The following is an 11,936-nucleotide window of genomic DNA, read 5'->3' as shown; positions in this document are numbered from 1 at the left end:
TGGATGGCTGGCTGGGCTCTGGGTCTGGACTAGGGCTGGGCAGACAGTGAAGGGCGATCCACAATTCACCAGCACCCACTCCACATAGGCAGTGAAGTTTTCCCAAGGACAGTCCACGGGCAGGCGTGCCTTGGACCGCTCGCTGAGGCTGGTGTAATAAAAAATTCAAAGCAAGTGATCCAGGTAGTGGGTGAGGCACACCATATCTAAAAATTCACTCATGTGGTCCTTGAGGTTTTGCTGCTTCTGCTCCAAACAGAGCAAACGGACTGCAAGTCCATAGAGGGTCCATAAAGTCCATAAAAAAACACCACAAAAAAATCTTCTATTGGTTCAGTCTTCTGTAGTGAGGTGTGTGGCTGTAGCAATTGTACAATGAATAGAGTATCCAAAAGAAACACTATTCAAAAACAAAACAAACATACAGGAGACTGAAGGAGAAAATTACAGAATAACACAACCTCTATATACGCTACCATATATAAGATAATGAACTAGAATAGAAATAGATGTGTGATTAATCAGAAACCATAGAAACAAACAAGGAACTAGAACTCAGGCAAACAGAAATAGGCAAACACAAATGAACTAACAGAACTAAACATAACCCTTACACAGGGTTGTGAATTGAGAATGTTTTTAAAAATAATTTTCAATGGCTGAATTCAAATTTAATGTAAATTAGGGATATCAACAGCCATTAGCATAAATTTAGCCACTATGTTAAGACTGTGTCTAAAGAACTAGTTTGACCAACTTGCAGTTAACCAAGGGGAAATCAGTCTTACTTTTCCATTTCTAATTAGAATAATCTACCTTTTTATGTAACTGAATTTAAAAAATTTGGACCAGTCTTGAAGAAAAAAAAAAAATTAGATGTCTAACTTTTATGACTGGTCTAAGTAGTTTATGCAACCAGACACATGATGCAGAATTCCAATTTGAATTAAATTAATAAAAATGCCTTGTTTTACATGTTTTGGAGAAGTTTAAAAAGCCTTTAATTTGAAAATTTTAAATGAAATTAATTTGAGATGATAGATAGATGGATAGATAGATAGATAGATAGATAGATAGATAGATAGATAGATAGATAGATAGATTGATTGATAGATTAAATTTGTTAAATAGAATCAATCAATCACTTTTATTGACCAGGGTGGAAGAAAATTTCATTTTGAACTACAAAAGCCATATCTGTATTATGTGTTTTGCTGGTTATGGTGTGGATGTAATTACCCGTTGGCATAATTGCACTTCAATGTGTCAAAATACAGCTGCCAAGCAAAACGGCTAATCACGTAGAGTGCACCTCCGTCAGTTTTTGCACATGTAATTTGTCAGAGGTGGTTTGAGCTGTGACTATGGTTGTGTCGTGACGGCCTAAAGTCACAAAAAGACCTTGTAGTCAATACTAGTGCAGTTTGATACTCAACTGTAGTGTTTATTTGTATAGTGTCTTTAAAAATGAAAATTTCACATATTTGGAATATATTTAATGCTCATTATGTATAACTGGTGCTGGTTTTATCAGTGAACCTTTAAGGAAACAACACAATGTTCTTTGAAGCATTAGAATGAAGTACAGTAATGTGTACTGTGTAATTACTTTTCTGAAACCTTTCATTTTGACTTTAATGAGATGATTCTATTTTTGGTGATTGAATTGCCATCTATTTTGAGTATAGCCCAAGTGGATGATTATATTTAAGCAGACAGACAGATAGAGAGAAACCCACAATAGAGCATTAAAAATAACATAACATTTCAAAATAAGGTCTAATACATGTATATATTAAAATATATTAAAGTAATTGAGGGTTTAATAATTGTAAACAGTGTTGAGGGTAACACATTACAAGTAACTTGAGTTACGTAATTAGATTACTTTTTCAAGTAACTAGTAAAGTAACGCATTACTTTTTCAATTTACAACAAAATATCTTCTCTATAAAAGTTACTTTTTCACATTTATTGACTGACAGCTCTCCTGTCCCCATGTTGAGAGAAATAAAGTGCAGATTATTATATTATATTATTGTTACAGTTATTGTAGTTCTAGACTAAATGTGAACATGCATTACTTGCACGAAAACATTCAGTATTCCACAGAATGAATAAAAACAGTGAAATGCAATCTCAGAATTTTATACAAACCTGTAATAATTAACTATATTAAATTACACAAATATACTTTATGTATTTAATCTCACTTCATAAACCAATGTTTTTGCTGCTGACCTTCAATCATCTAATTCAACCAAACTAATAAGCAGAAATTACTTTAGATTAGATTTAGAAATAAGAGTGTTGAACTTCCTTCTTCTGTATCATATTCTTCTTTAATCCAGAATAGCAGCACAGCTAAAAGGTTTGTTTGAGTTGCGCCCTCTACTGTACAGGAGTAAATATGCGTTTTCCTCAGCCTGAGGCTTATTCATTTCACTTTTGGTGTGAAAGGGCCTAAAGACATTAGCCAAAAATAGAACAGCTTTTGTTGTTATTAAAAAACAAACAAGCAAGCCCAGCCCAGGTGAGAAAAAGTAACGCAAAAGTAATGTAACATTACTTTTCATAAAAAGTAACTAACACAATTAGTTACTTTTTTAGTGATGTAATATTGTAATGCATTACTTTTATAAGTAACTTTCCCCAACATTGATTGTGAATAATAATTTATTTCTATTTTAATTAAGACATTTATTAATAATACATTTTTTAAGATTAATAATTAGTGTTAGGAACTTGCCATGTTCCATGCACTTCACATACCATGTTTCTTTTGATCTTAAAAAGAAAGCTAAGAACTAAAATTAAGTTTCCTAAAATTGTACTGTACCATGACCGTTCGGAATCATTTTGGAAAAGGTTTATTTATTTATTTATTTTTTACCTTGGAGTACCATGAATATATTAGGGTATACAAATATGGTCATCTTTAACTAGCATGGTATTATCATGTTTTTTTGCTGATAAAATAACCTGACAAAATAACTCTTCTAATACTTCCTCACGGACAGTTCCCTTTTAATTACATAAGATTTTAATGAATTAAAGAATTCTCAGGGATTTTCATTTTTCTTCCAGTGTAACCATACGTCACTGTTGATCTGTCTGGAGTCTAAATGACGGTAGGTTTAGTAGATACAGTATGTGTCATATCTGATCAGGAACAAAGTCTTCACGTGGCATAACTATGTATCAATCAAGAAAAATTTACATCACTTGACCTATTTATGTTCTTCGTCTTGTCTGGATCCATTCAGCATAGAAACCTTGTTTTGCTGTAGGTAGCAGTCGAATACATTCACATTGTAACTTAAACCCATAAGATACATCATATGTATTACAACAGCTCTCACCTGAGGGTTTATTTTGGTACAACAGCACTGCCTCCCCACTCCCATTAGTCCCAAACCTTCTCCAAGAGGGAGCGTGTTATTGAATTTACCTTTCGTAATGGCACCATGTGTAGCCCCTGCCGCAGGCGAGGATGGAACTGGATGTGATAATTACGAACACCCTAAACCCACAGACGCACCTCCTAATTAAACTCTGACATTTTCACTGAACACACACACTGTTTTCCTCTGTCTTATCTCCTCCCTCTTGCTCTTTGTTCTCAAAATCAGCTCTGATGATAACAAGGTAAAAACAACAACAAAAGTGTTCTTTAATACCTTTCTTGAAATTTTAATGAACCAAGAAAATGTTTGCCATAATTCACAGAGACAAATCTACAGCTCTTAAGAACAGCCTCAAGTCATGAATTCACAGTGGATTACTGAATACAAATGTGGCACAATCATATTGTTAAAGGCATAGTTCAACCAAAAATGTTCATCATTTACTCACCCTCATGTCGTTCCAAACCCATATGACTTTCGTTCTTCTGTGGAACACAAAAGAAAGTAGGGTGAATTCAGGTTGATTGGGACACCTTTTCCAAGTCATCTCAATGGCAAAAAGTGTCTGAATTCATCCCTATTGTGGAGAATGTTTCATCTCTTTTGTCCATGAAAGTCAATGGGTCCGAAACAACATTTGACTTTCATTATATGACAGTTTTCAAAAAATCTTTTTATATAATATAGGTCTTACTAGGTCTTCTAGGTAATATGCTTTATCCTTTCAGCATTCAAACAGTTTTGAGTGACTAAAAAATTGTGAGAAATGACAAGGTAAGACAGATCATTTCCAAAGCAGAGGGCAGAATGATGTTTGCATGTAGCGATAAAAGGCTTTCTGTCATGGAATGTGTGAGACAGCACAACACAAATAAGACATTGTGTCTGAAATTGCTTATCGGAGCAGATGCGAGTAAATTGCCTCTGAAATGTGGCGTGACCGGAAGGCTGACACCGTCATAAGGCTGGATCAATGCCATTTCGGGTAAACATGGCAGTCTGTGGCTGTGACGTGGAAGCAATGGGTGTTGTTGCGCTCACTGACGACGTCCACTTCCTCTCGATAATGGCTGCAGCTGTGGCACGCGTCCACACCGGCCCCCTAAACTCACACAAGTGGCTTGGGGGCTCATCAAGTCTCCCAGGGAAGCCATTACACAGAGTTAGGCTGAAGAGGACCTAATGGGGACCAGGGGATGCACAGACAGGCAGTCCGTACTCTTATCAATAATCCGATCTCTCATGTTTGCCCACTTCAGTCAAACTCAATTCCACCATTAGATGTAAAAAAGGCGAATATACAGGGCAGGCAACATTTGCCAGACGGTTTCGATTTCCACATCCGTCAACAATTTTAGTTGAGTAAACATAAATTGGGCTGACATTCATTCCTCTTCAATTGTATATGCAGGGAGGACTGGAGAGGCTGGGTGTGTTAGAGCGCACATGTGCCCGCCACAATCTTAGTCTCATCTCTGACCAATGGAGTCGAGGGTCACGCAGACATCAGCGCTTGAGGGCTTTTGCAGCCTTTATCGTATCAGGGAGTCAACAGAGCCAAATGTATTTATGGGATCTGAGACAGTCTAACTGCGTACTTACTGCCTGACCTGACCCTAGAACAGAGGAACCTGCCATTTCTTGAACTTCTAATGAGATAAAGAAGTCCTGTTTACCAAACGTACAACCCTCAACCTTACCGATTCATTCACATAAATCAACAGACAATTTGCATTTCCTGAAGGAAATTCTGGTGCTTGCAAGGAAGTAAAAGAATAGTGCGCCAAGCATCAAGTTTTGTGTGTGTGTTTGTGTGTAGATATAGGAAGTGTAGCTATTTTTCCATCCATCTGAATTTTGGGATATTGCATAAAAAATGCTGGATGGAAACAACAAGATGCGCATAAATTAGAGGAATTCATTGGTAGAAATACTTACATAAAAAAAAAAAAGTCCTGCCATCCATGTAGATGTTACAACAAATTCAGTAATTTAAGTAAATCTAACAATAAATCGCTGCTGGTATAGGTTTACCAGCAGCGATCTATTGTTAGATTTACTTAAATTACTGAGTTTGTTGTTACGATTACTCAAATTGATATATTTTTGGCAGTCAAAATCTAACCAACAACAAGAAATTCAACCTTGGGTCCTGCCATTCATGTAGATGTTACTTTGACACGTACAACCTACCTAAGCACTGTTGTAGACCATGTACACACTTTCATGGAAACGGTATTCCCTGGTGGCTGTGGCCTCTTTCAGCAGGATAATGCGCCCTGCCACAAAGCACAAATGGTTCAGGAATGGTTTGAGGAGCACAACAAAGAGTTTGAGGTGTTGACTTGGCCTCCAAATTCCCCAGATCTCAATTTAATCGAGCATCTGTGGGATGTGCTGAACAAACAAGTCCGATCCATGGAGGCCCTGCCTTGCAACTTACAGGACTTAAAGGATCTGCTGCTAACATCTTGGTGCCAGATACCACAGCACACCTTCAGGGGTCTAGTGGAGTCCATGCCTTGATGGGTCAGGGCTGTTTTGGCAGCAAAAGGGGGACCGACACAATATTAGGAAGGCGGTCATAATATTGTGCCTTGAATATAATGTATAATAATGCAATGGGGGAATATTTGTGGGTCCTGATAATGCCAAAAGTCTTATGTTACCAGTAAAACGTGGCCAACATTATTTTAAATGTATCTAGTCAGTGACAGAGTGCAAACATATTTATCTAAAATAAATCTGTGTTTCAGTGTTAGAATCATGAATATTTTTATTCTGGTGTCACCATTATCCTGTGCATTGGGTTACCAGCACCAAGTCCAAGCCTATTCATTTCCACTCCCAATGTAATACCGAATTTAGCATTTTAATTAGCAGTACATTTTTGTTATCCTTTTACCATATGTCTAGGAGTACTGCAATAATATCGTGAGTTCAGTATCGTGATATGTATCGAATCGTGACATGAGTGTATTGTTACACCCCTAGTTTTTGCCATTGAAATTCTGCAATGATGAATTATTCGCCAAAATTACTACAATTGTTGGAATTTTCGCCCATTAAAAATTCAACTGACAACAGTTTCATTGTACTGCATGAATCACACATGTTTTTAGAATTTTCGCCATTCAAAATCAAACTGATAACTATGAACGCCATCATAGCATACTAAACTGTGATTGAAACTGTTTTCTTTCTTGCATTCCCTTGATGCCTTGCAATCACTTTTACTAGTCAGCCAAGATTGTAAAGAGCAATAATATCTGCAAAACGTCTTGCTGGAGGACAAATTAAAATTGTAGGGACTGTCATCAATCATCACCACATGTTTAGAGCATGTGGTGATCTTTATGTATTTTGAATATGGTGTCGTGTAAACAGCCTCTCAATCAAGAGAGAGACTCTTCACTCCACACTTATCCCAAAATCTTTTCACACAAATGATGCACTTTGCTAATATCTGATCAGGCAGATGTATAGGATGTGACATGCTTTCCTTGGTCATGTGTGGTTTAGGGGGTGCAGAAAAGACAGAGCGAATGACGTGGGCTATGCCACTGTCTGGCTTGTTAAAGGGCCCATTGCCTGTCACAGGTGTCTCCTATTGTCCCTCTGCCAAAACACCACGCACATCACGCCATCTTGTTTGGAAATTACACCCTTCACAGCAAACAAGCTTCTTTGTAGCGGAAATGGATACTCTGTCAGCACTGGTTTGCATGGGGAACATGTAGCACTGGCAGTTTTATAGATCATCATGTCAAATAGAGATAGAAATGTGGCATTATCATTTGAATCATCTGTTTTTTAATGCATTTGCTCTTGATGTAAATGGTGGCTATTTTACTGTGACACTGATGAGACAATAATGAGCACAGTTATTGCGCAATGGGTGCCATTGTGTGTACCTTGTTTTGGGGAACACAATTTATCACTGCAGGCACACACATAAACAAATGATCCGTAGATCAATTTAAATTGTGTAAATGCACTAAAACATGTACTCACATAATGGACAAAAATACACAAAACATTTTTTTGAGAAGATGATGCTAAATACAAATAGTATTTATTCATTTTATAATTGACTTATTTTAGCTACATTGCAAAGATTATTGGTGTGTGAAATGTGCTTTGCCTCCTTTCAAAAATGGGTGGAAATTTTAAATATTTGCATTGTTGTATTGTACTTGTACTACCACTAGATGAAGTACCATAATTAATACAGACATGTTAGCAACCATCTTGCAACATGCTAACAACCACTCAACATATACTGTATTAGCAAACACATTTCCTTCAGAAAATACCTATACTATTTATTTTTTTCTCCTAGTTTTTAAGTCATTTTAAAGGGTTAGTTCACCCAAAAATTAAAATTCTGTCATTAATTGCTCACCTTCATGTCATTCCACACCCGTAAGATCTTCGTTCATCTTCAGAACACAAATTAAGATCTTTTTGATGAAATCCGAGAGCCCTCCATAGACAGCAATTTAATTACCACTGTCAAGGCCCAGAAAAGTAGTAAAGACATCATTAAAATAGTCAACGTGACTACAGTGGTTCAACCTTAATGTTATGAAACGACGAGAATACTTTTTGTGAGCAAAAACAAAACAAAAATAACTACTTTATTCAACAATTTCTTCTCTTCCCTGTCAGTCCGTGTTTACATTTGAATGCTGGCTCACCGTCTATGGAGGAGTCAGAGAGCTCTCGGATTTCATCAAAAATATCTTAATTTGTGTTCCGAAGATGAATGAAAATCTTACGGGTTTGGAACGACATGAGGGTGAGTAATTAATGACAGAATTTTTTGGGTGAACTAACCCTCTAACAACTGTCAACTACTGTGTATCCATGTCGGAAATAAAAATAGGAGAGATCTCTTTAATATGTCATTTCCTTCTCTAAGACTCCTATGAGATTACATGGAGAACAAATATAGATCTTTGTGTAGCCAAATGTTTTGCTTCTCAGATTTTTCTACTGAAAAAAAACAACAACACCTCAGTATTTTCAAATATGTCTCAAACTGTGATCAGATTTGCCAAGATACCAAAGCTTGCAATCAAAACCCAAACATGAACTTGAATATTTCTTGCAAGATCAAATTACTGTATCAGAGCTATGCTAAGTTTTTATAGTTTTATAGTCTATTTTCTTCTCCTGAGGTACCGAGAAACATCAGAAACAATATTGATATTAAATGAAACATAATTAAGAAGTTCATTAAACTTTATGATCTATGAGAGAGAAACCTCTGAGACCTAAACATTTCCTCTAGGCATGACAAATGTTACCATTACACAGGCAGGTTTGATTTTTTTTTTTATGAAGGCAACAGAGCAACCGGTAAATGTCACTATGTGCCTGAGACCAGCCAGAGACAGGCCCTCAGGCGACACACCCTGTCACTTCAGTAAAGAGAGCATCTGCAGCCAGTGCAATTCAATCTATCCCTTAACCTAGGGTTTCCCAAACAAGGGTTCTGGGTTTGTGAGTTCATTAAAAGCGATTAGTTAGCTTTTTTTCACAGTGAATGCTGCTATTTATATAGATCAGTGGTTCTATTGTGTTGATTTTCCATTGTTTTTATATGTAAACGTGCTAGACAGACGTGTTTGGCCATTGTACTCGCATCTCACATCTTTTGCTGAGTTTCTGCGCATTACACAGCGTTCTAAAAATATGGCACTCTAAAGTTTTCGGCTCAAGTTAAAAGAAGTTTCAAGGGTTAGTTCACCCCAAAATGAAAATTCTGTCATTAATTACTCACCCTCATGTCATTCCAAACCTGTAGGACTTTCATTCATTTTCAGAACATAAATGAAGATCTTTTTGATGACAGAATGCTGTCAGATTTCCTTCCATTGACTGCCTTTGTAACTACCACTTTGACGCTTCAAAAACTCCATAAAGAGATCAGAAAATGATGATGCCCTCTGTTGGTATCATAAGATAGCCGCTCAAACACTTCCGGTTTCACAGTCTGCTGGCAGTTTAGAACAGGCTTATTCGAGAAGCATCTGCGCTGCGCAGACTGATCGGCATAAGACATCAAAGTACCGCGAGAGCGTTTGGAGAGCATACGACTCCTTATGCTTTTGTATCGCTCTCGCGGTACTTTGATGTCATATGCCGATCAGTCTGCGCCGTGCCGATGCTTCTCGAACAAGCCTGTTCTAAATTGCCAGCAGGTGGTGAAGCCACCGGAAGTGTTCGAGTGGCTATCTTATGATACCAACAGAGGGCATCATTGACTTACAGCCAAAACATCAACCTAAAATCAGATGTTTCCAGATGTTGTAGTTACAAAGTCTACCAGCAGGGGCTAACTGCTAATGCTAACCAGCCAAACACTGCAGAACACGAGATCCGGGGGCAGGGTTGGATCTAGATCCAATTCCTCCCCCTTTACATTATCCCTTAACCTACCCGCCTCCGCCCCCTTGATCTAAACCTACCCATCTCCACCCCCTAGAAGATCTCCTCCCACTTTACATATCCCTTAACCTACCCGTCTCCATCCCCTGGATCTAAACCTACCCATCTCCACACCCTAGATCTGGATCCAACTCCTCCCACTTTACATATCCCTTAACCTACCCGTCTCCGCTCCCTGGATCTAAACCTACCCATCTCCACTCCCTAGATCTGGATTCAACTTCTCCCACTTTACATATCCCTAAATCTACCCGTCTCCGCCCCCTTGGGTCTAAACCTACCCATCTCCACTCCCTAGATCTGGATCCAACTCCTCTCACATTACATATCCCTTAACCTACCTCTCTCCGCCCCCTGGATTAGGTGGGTTCTGCAGTGAGGGGCTACTGAAACTCTGACCCATTGATACTAGCATTAAGTATTTTAAGTATTTTCTAGTATGAGAAAAAAAGGGGGGAGGGGTAACTCCATCATTTTGTCTTGTCCATCGAGTCCCAAACATTGCAATTTTAGTGTGTGCTGCTTGTGATCTGATCAATTTATGTTTCTCAGTTACTGTATTAATATAAGCGGCCTATTTTTTGTATTCTTTTGAAATCACCATATGCTATAGTGGTATCTAAATAAAACACAAATGTCATATGAAAATAATTAAAGATGAAATTTCTTCAGGCAGAAAACTAGTCAGCATAGTTAGGACCACTCTACACAAAAGTCATCTAGCCTGGAGACATTAATGTAATACGTAAGCATTCAGTAGATTTATTTCCAAAATCAAGGTAGGCTGATTTCTGCATAAAATCTGAAAAATCTAATATAATTTGTCAAATATAATTAAAAGCAGAGTGACTGATAACACAAATACAAAAACATTTGGCTGCCTTTAGATATATTAATGCAATGCTGTTATGTTTATTATTACTTTCACTACCAATTACAGATAATTTGACTTGTCAAACAAGGACACAAATCTGCAAGTCTGGTGTCTGACCTATTGTTCTCTGTTGATAGTAGTTTGAAACCCTCCTGTGGTGAAATATGGAACAACAATACAAATATGTCTTGTCTGTCCGGAAACATATTGAATTCATTTTTTTTTTCCTCAAGCAATTCCCACAACATATATTATTAATTACATTTCAATATTTAATGTTACATTATATATTAAATAGATGCTTAGCATTTTAGGTGGTTAGCATTTTTTTTTTTTTTAGAATAACAGACAAATCTATCTGAAACAACATCTGCTAAGCAGCAAAACACAAAAAGGAATAAATATGCCACGCATTTATATTAAACCTATATAAACCAGATATTTATTTCAGATATTAAAAGACATTTATGCGAACACACCTAAACCAAATTGTTGGACAGAAATAGGGTAGAGTAGGGGAAAACTCCCCCTTGGGGTAAAACGTCCCCCCTACTGTTTTTCCCAAAATAACCACTAGATAAAGTCAAGATACATTTTTTTGCAACTATGGACTACATTGACAAGAGTGAAGTATTTACAGTGAAGCTTACACTGGTGACGTAGCTACCTAAGAAACGGATTTCATGTAAATTATCTCATTTACAGCAATAAGAAAAAAAGTGTTTTAAAGCTTGTTGTTTTGTAGAACTTCGCAGTTATATGCGATATGAGAATAGTAAGGCCTGTAGATAAGGAGTACGTGTTATTTAAGGAAAATATAATTATATTTTCAGAATGAGAAAAATTTTGTTTCAAACATATGTGGGGTAAAACGGCCCCTTCCCACTATCATAATTACTGTACTCTGTTCTGAACATCAAAATTTTTCAATCAAATGTAATCTAACTAGGTGGTTGAATAAAAATATTTGGACTTTATTATTATTATTTATTTATTTAATTTCCTCAATTTAGCATAGGTAGCTAGTTAGCTAGCCAGTTAGCATCAGCTAACAATATTTTTCAAACAAGATATTATAATTTTGTAAATCATAATTATTGATTATATTCTTTTAAAATTTTAATGTACTGATTTTGCTGTAAACGTATCTTGCTTTGTCGGACTAGGGGCATTGCACCCCACCTGTGGAGGCATTTTAC

This window comes from Ctenopharyngodon idella, chromosome 24 (genome assembly GCF_019924925.1).
Source record: "Ctenopharyngodon idella isolate HZGC_01 chromosome 24, HZGC01, whole genome shotgun sequence".
Classification (NCBI taxonomy): Eukaryota; Metazoa; Chordata; class Actinopteri; order Cypriniformes; family Xenocyprididae; genus Ctenopharyngodon; species Ctenopharyngodon idella.
Note: the sequence above shows the minus strand (reverse complement) of the source record.